The 12,246-nt window shown below is 32.8% G+C and overlaps 1 protein-coding gene and 1 long non-coding RNA gene across 3 annotated transcripts in view; one reads left to right on the forward strand and one right to left on the reverse strand.

Moving 5' to 3' along the window:
• Positions 1-12,246, forward strand: part of LOC136831291 (glycine receptor subunit alpha-2-like) — an 805,495-nt gene that overhangs the window by 691,113 nt on the left and 102,136 nt on the right. The gene's annotated exons all lie outside the window — the stretch shown is intronic.
• Positions 6,425-12,246, reverse strand: part of LOC136831292 (uncharacterized) — a 59,562-nt gene continuing 53,740 nt past the window's right edge. Inside the window, exon 3 of the long non-coding RNA XR_010850829.1 lies at positions 6,425-8,701. This is a non-coding gene — a long non-coding RNA (uncharacterized lncRNA). The remainder of the gene's footprint in view (positions 8,702-12,246) is intronic.

The raw sequence follows: 12,246 nt of genomic DNA on the forward strand, positions 1-12,246 counted from the left end.
GAAACTTAAAGAACTCACATGACAATGCTACGGGATGTGTACAGAAAACTCTATTAAAGTCTTATGATAACTTTTATATTTGCCAAACTGGAAATACACTGGAAAAGATAATAGGACGGCATTAAAGACATGTAAGTTATGCAGAGATGAACAGCTGAATTTTTTACGTTAGTGAAAATCACACAATCAACTGGGCAGCGGCAAAACACATAGCTGACTCTAATAATGCACTGGAAAGAAACATCACTGAGTCTAGTTTTATAAAAGGGAGCTTATATATATATATATATATATATATATATATATATATATATATATATATATATATATATATATATATTACAGTATATATATATATATATATATATATATATATATATATATATACATATATATATATATATTTATATAATATATATATATATATATATAATATATAAATGCATGTCAGAGAGATTATAATGTATGCATGTGCATATATATATATATATATATATATATATATATATATATATATATATATATATATATATATATATATATATATATATATATACTGTATATATTATCGTATATGTACATGGTCCACGAACAGAAAAAAATCAAAGTGCAAGAGATTCTTCTTTATTTGCACCTGGCTGGAGTTAGAGAACATGAAAGGGTGGTTGTGCTAGGTGATCTGAATGTACAAATAATAAAAGATAGATGATATTTTAGGTAGGTATGGAGGTTCTGCCATAAATGAAAATGTAGTGTGCCTTGAGGAAATGTACTTAAAAAAAACCTGACTGATGGAAATAAAATAAAATATATATAGTTGAGAAAAAAAAGATGAGAAACCTAGCTTGCCAAAGTAGTAGTACAGAGTAGATGGAAGAGTATGTTGATGAATCTACAGGTAAAGGGAGACGTTGGAGTTATTTGGTCATTATTTGATTGAAGTGAAAGTTTAGAAATGTGTTCAGGTTGAAAAGGAAAAGGTGAAAATATGGCAGTATAAGTAAATAACAACAAGCAAAGATGATGAAAAAGAAGTGGGGAGAAGTTATAAGAAGAAAAATGATAACTTGCAGCTAGGGTTAAAGACAAAATGAGTTTGTTAAATTCTTAAAGGAGGTCATACTGAGACTGAGAAGTGCTTATGGGAACAGGAGGGTAGCAAGAGGGATAAAACAATTAAGTATGGGATAGGAAAATGAAAGATCTTGTGGGGGGAAGAAGATTTGAGGTGCAGCAGCATTTAATAAGAAACAATGATGTACCATTATACAGAAAGATGGATAGGATAATCAGTAAGCAAATTAGATAAAAAGGCGAGTAACAACAATGGGCAGGAAAACATGAGCAACAGATTTATACAGAGAAGAGAATAAGAAGATATTCTACAGAGAAATGTTAATGAACCAATTTGATCTCAGAATAAAATACGCAAATGGAGAGATGCTGTCTGAAGTGATAGAAGTTCTGGGGTCAATGGATTGAAAATTGTGAAGATTTTTTTAATGTTGAAGATAAAAAGAGAAACAGGACTAAATGATACAAGAATGAAAAAGCTTAAGTTTTAGAATGCTACTGGAAGTGACTCTTGAGGACATAGATAAATGATAAAAGAATGAAAAAAGTAAGCATAAGTTAGAGAACGCTACTGGAATTTACTGTTGAGGTCATGATGAGGACAATAAAGAGGTAGAAGAATGGAATGACACCAGGTGTTGATGGAATTTGGGGGAATTGTTGCAGTAGGGCAGTGATAACGTGACCAAGAGGCTGATCAGGGATTGTCTGACATGTCTGGATGGGGGAGAGATTCTGTTGCATAAAGGTAAAGGCGACAGCGTAGCTGTAAAAGTTATAAGACCTAAACATTACTTACTATAACAGGCACGGTGAATCAAAGGATTCTGACTGAGAATATATGGCCTTTAACAGAAAAGTGTGGATTCAGACAAGGATATGGGTATGCACAAGAGGTGTTTGTTGTGAAATTATGTAAGAGGTTTGAAAGTAAAGACCTTGTAAAAGCATATGATAAATTTACAAGAAACAATGAGGTATATGCTGAGAATTTTCGGTGTACAAGAATAGCTAAGGAGAGCATATTAAAAGATTTCCGACGAAATTTGTAGTCGAGAGTTTCTCCACGTTTTCCTTTTTTGATGGAGCGATGAGTGATGTCGAAGTGAGAAGGATAAAAATGGAGTATTGAGTGAGTAATGTTTGCAGATCATATAGCAGTGAACAGTGATACCACACAGCGGCTATAGGAAAGTCTAAAGAGAATGTTAGCGTATCAGGAAAATTAGGGTAAATGGAAGACAAGAAGATACGGCAACGAATGTTAATTTGGACAGTAGAGGAATGGAAACGGGTGATTCAGATTAAATGCAACAAATGATGATAAGAAAAGAAGAGTCACAGAAAAGGTAGAGCATATACAGTAGGTAGCACGTTCTCTGCAAGAGATTTGAAAAGGGATGTATATGAATCGTGCGCTGGAATGGTTGAGCGAAGTGTTCATGTAAGTTAAATGTGGATGGCAAATGCAACTGAAACAAAAAAAAAAGATGGAAGCTATTGAGAATCGTCTGCAAAGTATACTTGGAATAGGAAGGGTTGAAAGGGCTAGAGGTGCGAGATATGACTCTGAAGTGATAAAAGCTTAACATAAAGTAGTTGAAAAAGAAAACTCAGTATTTTGAGGTGGTTTGTCACACGCAAAGAGAGAATGACAGGTTAAGTGAAAAGTACGAAAAATTCGACAGGGCTAGGAGGAAGAGGGAGAATGAGAGGAAAAAGTACTGCTAGGTGTGAAAGAGGCGTTACAATGGAATGCCTTAATATCTAGATAGCACAAGTGCCTGAGCGGTATAAGGTGAGTGACGAAACATGTAAAGCTGAAACTGACTCACTTACCCATGAACGATATTTATAATTACTGAATATTAAGTAGAGGATGATGTGGAAGTTTCCTGTACTGCGGACTCACCCTAGGTTTAGAAGTTAAAGGATATAAACGACGGTCAATACTTGCATTGCAGTAAAGCCCCAATTATTAGAGGGTACACACGAAGTAAGAAAATAAAAATAACTACGTACAATAAACAAATATTTCTATATATACAGTAAATAAGCACAAATTAGCAAAACTCGAGCCTCACAGCATCAACAATAGTAATACTACCAAGACAACCATTCCAAAGTTCTTCAGTAAAAGGAGGGTAAGACCTCTGAAAGTGGGAGTGATGATGAGCGACAAGCTGGTTCTTTGGAAGCAAGAATTAAAGGTACTCATGCAAGATTCCAGTTATAAAACAGCTTATGAAAAAAAGTCCAAACCAAATATCTCCAAGTGACGATCAAAATCATAATCCCTACCGTTGGGGGAAGAGAAACCAACATTTCGAGTTTTTTGGAATAAGGTATATTATCAGTGTTATGAAAAACAAAATTAATTTCAAAACACTTCCTCTGAACCAGAAGGTTAACACCCTCTAGAATTACCCCGTTCGAGGAAAAAAAAAAACTCAACTAACAACTGGACCTACTCAGTGCCACGGAAGGAATATAAATTGGGACTGCCACCTGAAAAAAAAAAAAACCATTGTATCTCTGTTGACTTGAATAGTGAATAAAACAAAACTGTTGGCCACTGACCACAATATCTTGCACCCAGTTCGAAAGGTAACGAGACAAGCATGCATATATATATATATATATATATATATATATATATATATATATATATATATATATATATATATATATATATATATATATATATATAATATATATATATATATATATATATATATACATATACTATATATTTATATGTATACATGTATCAATATGTATATATCTATATATATAATGTAGTTATATATATGTATATAAACATATACATATGTGTACATATACATATATATAATCAGACATGTATATATATATACATATATAAATATATATATATATATATATATATATATAAAAACATATATGTATATATATATATACTTATATATATATATATATACATATATATACACATATGTATACATATATAATATATGCACATACATACATATAGATATATACATATATATTCATATACAGTATATACATTTACATATATACATATAAACATAAACATATATATATTTATATATATATATATAAACATAAACATATATATATACATATATAAATATATGTATATGTATATATGTATATATACATATGAATATACATATATATACGTACATATATATATATATATACATATGTATATACATATATATATACGTACATATATATACATATACATATATATACACATATCTATACATATATATACATACAGTATATGTATATATACATATATGTATGTATATATACATATATACATAATTATATATACATATATATACGTACATATATACATATATATACATATATATATATATATATATATATATATATATATATATATATATATATATATATATATATATATATATGAGAGAGAGAGAGAGAGAGAGAGAGAGAGAGAGAGAGAGAGAGAGAGAGAGAGAGACGACAGTCTGTCAAAACAACTCCACGGAAGCTCCAAACCTTCAGTCAACTGGCCACGAAGAATAATCATATTTTCCTCAAAAGTTTATAAGCATATTCGCTTGATGCGCTTTCCAGTGCGAAAGGAGGAAGTGACACTTTAAACATTCAATTGTTCAGCTGGTTTTTGCTTTCTTAAGGAAGTGATTTACTGTTCGCGTCTTCAGATATCTAAATATGGATATATAACGTCCTAATTCCTTGAGTAATGGGCATTTCCATAGAAATGCGATAAGTCGATTAGTTAAAAAGACCTTTGTGGCCATTCAAAATAAACATATCTCCAGTAAAAGTCAAATTTATATATATAATATATATATATATATATGTGTGTGTGTGTGTGTTTGTATCTGCGTGCGTACTTTTGACATACAGTTTACTAACATTCGGTAACATTAAGGTTTCTTCACACTGTTTTAACCTCCGCCCCTGAGGCTTGCATACATTTTGTATTATTTCCTTCTCCCTTACGAAAAGGCTGATAAATAGGCCTTTCTCCTCCCGTTTGACAATATTTTATTTCGCTATGCTTTCAGTGTACATCATTCGACTTACCTGAAAACACTCGAACCATTTATTAGTCACATGGGTTATTGGGCTATATGCAAATAATATTTTTTATTTCTTTCTTACTTAACCTCGTTTCTCAGTCTAGATCCATTCTCAGACTGCCTTCCCTCTTTCATATATCAACGATAATGACATCTATTATAGTACCATCAAGTCTGGAATCTAGTATCATATATTTTCAATTTTGCAACAACCCTTTTCCAGTTTCTCTTCTGTATGGCACTTTCACAATCAGATTTTCTAATAATTTTCAGAAGATTTTGCAAATTAATAACCACTCACTACTAATGATAGTCTGAGTAAATAAGCAATTTTTTCTCTAGGAACAACTTATTAAAGTATTTCCACAAATCTCGGGTTAGGTGACAAACATGAGCAAAATTCCCCGTGCATGGCCATATACTTTGGGCCAGAATGTGGAGTCTCAAAGTGTGTGTCTGGCTTAGTTCTTGTAAACGCATAGTTTCCACTGTAAGTGTGAGGCAGAGAGAGAGAGAGAGAGAGAGAGAGAGAGAGAGAGAGAGAGAGAGAGAGAGAGAGAGAGAGAGAGAGAGATTACACAAATAAAATAAACTTAAAGACGAAAATATTTCGCCCGAACTCAACGCGATGAACAATAAATGGTTTTGGGTAACCAACAGGACTAACAAACCACTTCATGACAGAACCAAACTATCTAATCTATGATGATTTTCTTCAAGTATGATTGATAAGAATCCCGATATAATCCTTTCACTTGGTTGTTAAAAGATTGGTGGAATATCCCCGATGACTCAATCTCATTTGGCCAAATCATATTTAAATGACCCATCATTAACCAATAATTTTCAGGGAACACCACCGGCTTCAGTTCGAGTCTTTAAAGTTCTTTTTTAACAAATACTTAGTATTTTTTTTGTATTAGTTCTCATAATTCTGAGAATTTACATTTAAACAAAAATCTCATAAAATGTTTGTAAAATTTCAATTTGAAAATGCACTTCTTGATCATTCAACTTGACGTAAAATAATTACACACAAATTTAAAATATATATGTATATATATATATATATATATATATATATATATATATATATATATATATATATATATATATATATATATATATATATATATATATATATATATATATATTATATATATAAATATATATATTTATATATATATATATATATATATATATATATATGTGATATTGTCAAATATACATAACTTTTTATATTTAATAAATATTAAGCCACAAATTACTTGAACTCGAATCCACCGTACTTTTGGAATAACTTACACCCATGGGGAATTATAATAGGCAAGTGCATCGTCCATGACCAGATACTACATTTGTGTATGTGTATGTGTGTATATATATGTATATGTGTGTGTGTGTGTTCGCGCCCGCTGGTGCGTCCCTTCAATCATTTATATAATCCAGTTTTCTGATAATCACGCACCATTCCCTTGAACAAATATCTTACGAAGGAGAAATCCGAAATATTTCTCTTTGATATATTCTGTACTTTATACTTTATGGGCTCAATGGAAAGATTAATTATTCGAACTTGGTGAAAATGTCAGTCCCTCCTCCAACTTGCTGTAATTTATCACGCAACGTAAACTTTCCGTTGAGATTCCCAAGTCAAGCAGTTTACCGCGTTTCATTTAGCTAAAATCTTCATATTATCATTCGGGCGTTGTTAATAAATTTCATCACTGCAAAACGGTGTTGTTTAGAGGGAAGTTTTATCAAGAAAATAAAGATAGCTTTAAGCAAATTCACAACACGAATTACCTTTGGGAACGAATCACTGGACCATATTAAAACTAGACAAATCAATTTTGCGGGGACTGGAAGGAAAAGCTGTATTTAATTCCCAACTCTTCATTAATGATACGCAAACAAGAATCATATCTTTCTGCTGGTAATTTGATTGAAGACATCGACTTCAACATGAAAAATGACATAAAACTGAAAAATTTTGATATTATTATGAAAATGAGAAACATGAGGAAAAGTAATCAAGATGAAAAAACAAAAAAAATATTTGTACACAGGAACAGCAATATAAGGGAAAAAGAATGAGGCAATGGTTTTGACGCTTTAATGCATAATATCGATAAACAGCTATTATATATCAAATCAACAGACGGTACCTTGTATGACGGTACCTTTTAGGCGCAATTTATTTTCAGATGTTAAGTTTTCAAAGTTGGAAACCAATATTAGAATTTATATAAGAATTCGCACGAAAACTCACGACAAGAATGACAATTATGGGAAAAAATCAATCTCAAACGGACCTTTAATGCAGTGTTTTATATATTTTGAATGCAGATTTGCAATCCCCTTATGTTCTTGTATACAGATCATTGCAATAAATTATTTATGCACTCCCAGTGCCAAAGTAAACAAGGGACTTTTGAATACAGCCATGGTCTTTGTGTCTGCGGATGCATATGTAAATTTCATTCATTGTATATTCATGTGATTTATGGAAATCCTGAGTTTGTAATAAAATAATGCTTTGTACATTATCATAATTCACGCAAAGTGCTGAGTTAATTATGAATACGTTTCTCTCGTAGGGGTAGAAAATCCTAGTCAAATATACACAGTCATACACAAAGGGGAAACATTTTTATTTATTTCTCGCGGGTGTGGACCGATGCTACCTAGACAACAGGTGATGCATAATTATAGCCTTTGTCTGCTTTCTCCTTAGCCCTGTTTACGAGTCAGCCCCAGTAAAAAATGTGAGAATGCTTACAAACCAACTGGGCCCAACCATCCCTATTTTCATACATCCTGTTGCATACTTGTCTACCTAAGTAAGCGGTCGTTAATGCTTATAGCAACTTTTGAATTAAGGAATTAATTGTTTAAAGAAATTTTTCCTCTAGATAAATAGCACCTACAGTTTCCTTATGTTAATGATAAAGAATGGAAAACTGAGTGAAAAAAAAAAGTTGAGATGATGATGATGGGAATGCAAGAGGTTTGCTGAAAACAGTTGCCGCATTTAAAAAAAAATGCTTGTGTGTCTGACATGATATTGTAAGCATAAATGGTGTTCAATAAAAATATGAAATTAAAACAAATCTTAGCACTCACCTTTAAGCCGATGATAAAAAAAGAAACTTTATTCCAACATTTGTACAGAGATAGTTTCACCGCCGCTTCTCCGGCTGTCCGATAACAATGTGAATAAAAGTTACTTTCCTCACCCGCAATCAGCCAGCGAAAGTGACGGCTGACCCATAAAGTGTTCATAAAAACAGCTCTAACACTCCTCAGTCAGATGCAAATACTACGTCACGTAAACGTTAGAATTAGAATCGTTTTAAAACTACCAGCCGGAGAAAGCGATAGGTGTCTAAAAATACAGTGGACATTGTTTTAACCAAGGTTTTAACAATACCACATTTTGAGAATACAACTGCTGTCTATAAAAAATAGTTTTAACACTCACCATCAGCCGGAGAAGGAGCGACGGCTGTCCATCCGTCTTCTGTCAACCGAACTTCCTGGAGGAATTTCAAAATTCGATTCAATAACCCATTAAAATGCCATTACAATCTTTTGCTCACACCCAGCTGCATTTCTTGTTTCGCCTATTCTGTCACTCGCATCCTCCATCCTACTATCTATTCATTTTACCATTCACTACTTCGTCAACCTAGTCTCCATTACTCTCGTTCACTTTTACTCTCAATTTTCTCCTCTTGCGAACACTTCCAAACACTTTCAGTGGTTTCTGTCGTTTCTCCAAGCAATCCCTAATCAGTACTATATCATCAACCATTCCACATCCCATTCACAAACCATATTCTCATTACAGAAATCCGCATGTAAGCCTACTGTAGTTTCCTTTCTCTGAATCCGTGTATCATTCCACCTACAAGATACGGGACAGGCACGGAGACGTAATACTCGTATGCATTTGTCTCAGACCCACTTTTACTTCTAAGTATTTACACAAGTCACCCCCAACCCGTATACACTTCCCTCATAAGGACTTTCATATACTCAAAAATTTATCTTCTATAACTGGGTCAAAAACCTCCACTGCGCGGCTCTATCGATTCTGTCGTAAGCTTTTTCTAAGTTCATGTAATGCCACATCGAACTTTTCTTACTTTTTTATCAGTAATGCTTGTCATTATTCTCCTGTAAGTCTCCAACTGGTTCTCGTTTCGTTACTATCATATGATTTCAATATCTACACAGTAACAGTATACTCGAAAACGTAACTTTCTTCTTCGCTAGGTTTGAAGGATTTGTCAAAAAATTCATCCATGAGCTAGAAATCTTTCAAGTCGCCACCATTAGTCACTTCTGCGTTCACACCATTCACCACCATTATTCGCACGATAACTACCTTCATCTAGGCCCCTTATCGTTATGTCAATGTTTGTTGCCATTCCCTTCCTTTGTTCCCCCACCCCAATACGATTATACTGTTGCCATTTCCAGTGTATCAACGTAGTGTCAAACACGTTTCATATGCGAGCGCAAGTTGTTTCAAACAATGTATAACAAAGGTTGGTGCGCAAGTAAAACCCGACCATTGAAGCGACTTGCAGACTACTAGTACTGCGGCAAGTGGTGTTTAATTGAAACAATTATTCGATAGTTATGGTTCAAAAGCTAAAGTTCAATCATACATTTGTGTAATAATCGGCATTTGTAGGTCTGATTGCTTTAGAAGCGCTATGTAATACAATTACGTATTGGCAAATGTTAAGGGCTAATACGAATAACTATCGAGCAGAACATCCGTTAGTTCCTAAAATCAATTACTGAAGAAAGGTCTTCCCGCAGCCATAACGGATTCATTTCATCACCGCCAACAGATTCCCTTTTTTCAGGCGCAAAGTACGAGCGGGACGGGCAACTTATTGCCATTTTCTAGCCGAGGCTCGAAGAAGTTAAATAGAAAAGGAAAGGATGTGTTACAACAGTATCAGAAACAAAGATATGGGTAGAAAATTCAAAAGCTTGGCAGTCGTTCTTTTCGAGAGGCTGAAAATAATAGATATGAACTTAAATCTGTGCTACAACACAGACAACATAATCTCACGACAAGCTTCTAAAACATGAATGATAAAAATTTTAAGTTTCGGTCATTCTTGTCTCTTATTAAGCTGATATATCTTACATCTTATCCTGGCAAACTACACAAGAGTTTTTATTTTACAGTGAGTTTTTTTTTAAGCTATGGTTTGAAAGCTTACAAAATGTATTACATATTATTCATTTTTCCCTCCGATGTGCGTAGATTTAATTCTAACTTCATTTGTTTTTCCATTCCAAAACGGAGTGAAAATGACTCAGTCAAATTAAACTGAATAAAATATTTAGACCTTTATTCTTATTTTGATTAGTTGCAAAAGAATTGTGTATATGCAGTCGAGCGATTTAAATCAAAGGTTTTTCTTTTTGGATAAACTTCTATTTTTACTTTTGTGTTGGTGTACTGAAATGCGTAATCGGTCCTTTTAATTGGGAAAGGATATTCTAATGAACTCTTCATAAAAAAAGGGGGGTGTTATGTTATAACACCTCAGGATCTTGGGGATGAAGAATAAAAAAGGGGTAATAGGGAGAGATTATACATCGCAGCTACATTTTGATCATGTACAAAATAAAGGTGAACATTAACCAAAAATTTGTGTAAACACAAAAATAAATATATTTAAAGGTAAAAACTTATATAATTCTATGAAACTAAATCTGGTGAGAGAGTTTTCTATGGAATAATAGGTGGGACAAAACCTGACTTAGCAAAACCTAATATCTAAATTTGATTGAAAGTCAAATAAGACAGAAAAATAGTCAATAAAAATATGACAATAGTACAGTTATAAATATGATAATAGTACACTGTTGTTTCAATTCAACATTAATATGACAATGGTACAGTTATAAATATGACAACAGTACACTGTTGTTTCAATTCAACATTAATATGACAATAGTACAGTTATAAATATGACAATAGTACACTGTTGTTTCAATTCAACATTCAATAACAATTACGGTCGTTAAAGGTAGGAGGACATTTTTATGTTCATACGCGTACCTTTATATTCTTTCTCTTACTGGGAAATACTCTTTGTTTGCCCTTTGTGCAATCAAGGCGAGTTTGATGATGCGTTTTAATAAGATCAATACTGAATTATCAAACTGAACTAAAGTTCCATGTTAGGTTTCACAGCTCTTCGTGTACTGAGGGTGAGCTTCAAGTTCCCTGTTAATTTCTACAATTCCTAATTTAATTTCTATAGATCCTCGCGCAATGATGGTAAATTTCATCTTGCTATTGATTTCTACTGTTTTCATGTAACTAAGGTGTACTTTGACTTGGGTATTTGTGCAACTTTTACCAAGTGTCCTGTCTTGACTTGACGAAGGCCTTTTACCCCAGTTTCAATCTATTTATAAATGTTTTCACCTCAGCTTCTGGCTTTAACTTTTGTTGCCTTGAATAAATTTCAATTGTATACACCAGCTGTTGCCCTATGAGCTAAAAAAAAATTCCAAAACTATGATACAGTTTTAGTACGAAAAGACATGGATGCACAAACCCAGCTAGGACTACAGTAGTTATTCAAGAACATGATAAATAAACGAGACCAACCTAACAGACCAAATGAGGACAGGTATGACGGCCCCTAACAGTCAAGCTGTTTCTGCCCCCAAGTTTATGACAGGTTGTAAGGTTTTGTTTTTATAAAATAACTGTTTGCTTCAATGATTTCGAAGTCATTTCTTAACAGCTGTTGATCTAGAAATGCGTTTGTTTAATGATTCGTCGCCGATAAATGAAGATTGATGATTATCATAAACTCACTCTCATGCATATTTTCTCTCCGTTCCGCTTTTTCTATTTCTATTTTGAGGTCTATCCCAACTTTTACGTATGCCATAAATTTGTTTTTTTAATTATATATATCGTTATGTGTGGGCTTTGACTAATGAGTTGTTAAATTAATTACTGTAATTTATGTAGCCCTGTTCCGCCGAAGATACACTTAAACTGTCAATTGAAACTAAAAGTTACCCCCAA

This window comes from Macrobrachium rosenbergii, chromosome 48 (genome assembly GCF_040412425.1).
Source record: "Macrobrachium rosenbergii isolate ZJJX-2024 chromosome 48, ASM4041242v1, whole genome shotgun sequence".
Lineage (NCBI taxonomy): Eukaryota > Metazoa > Arthropoda > Malacostraca > Decapoda > Palaemonidae > Macrobrachium > Macrobrachium rosenbergii.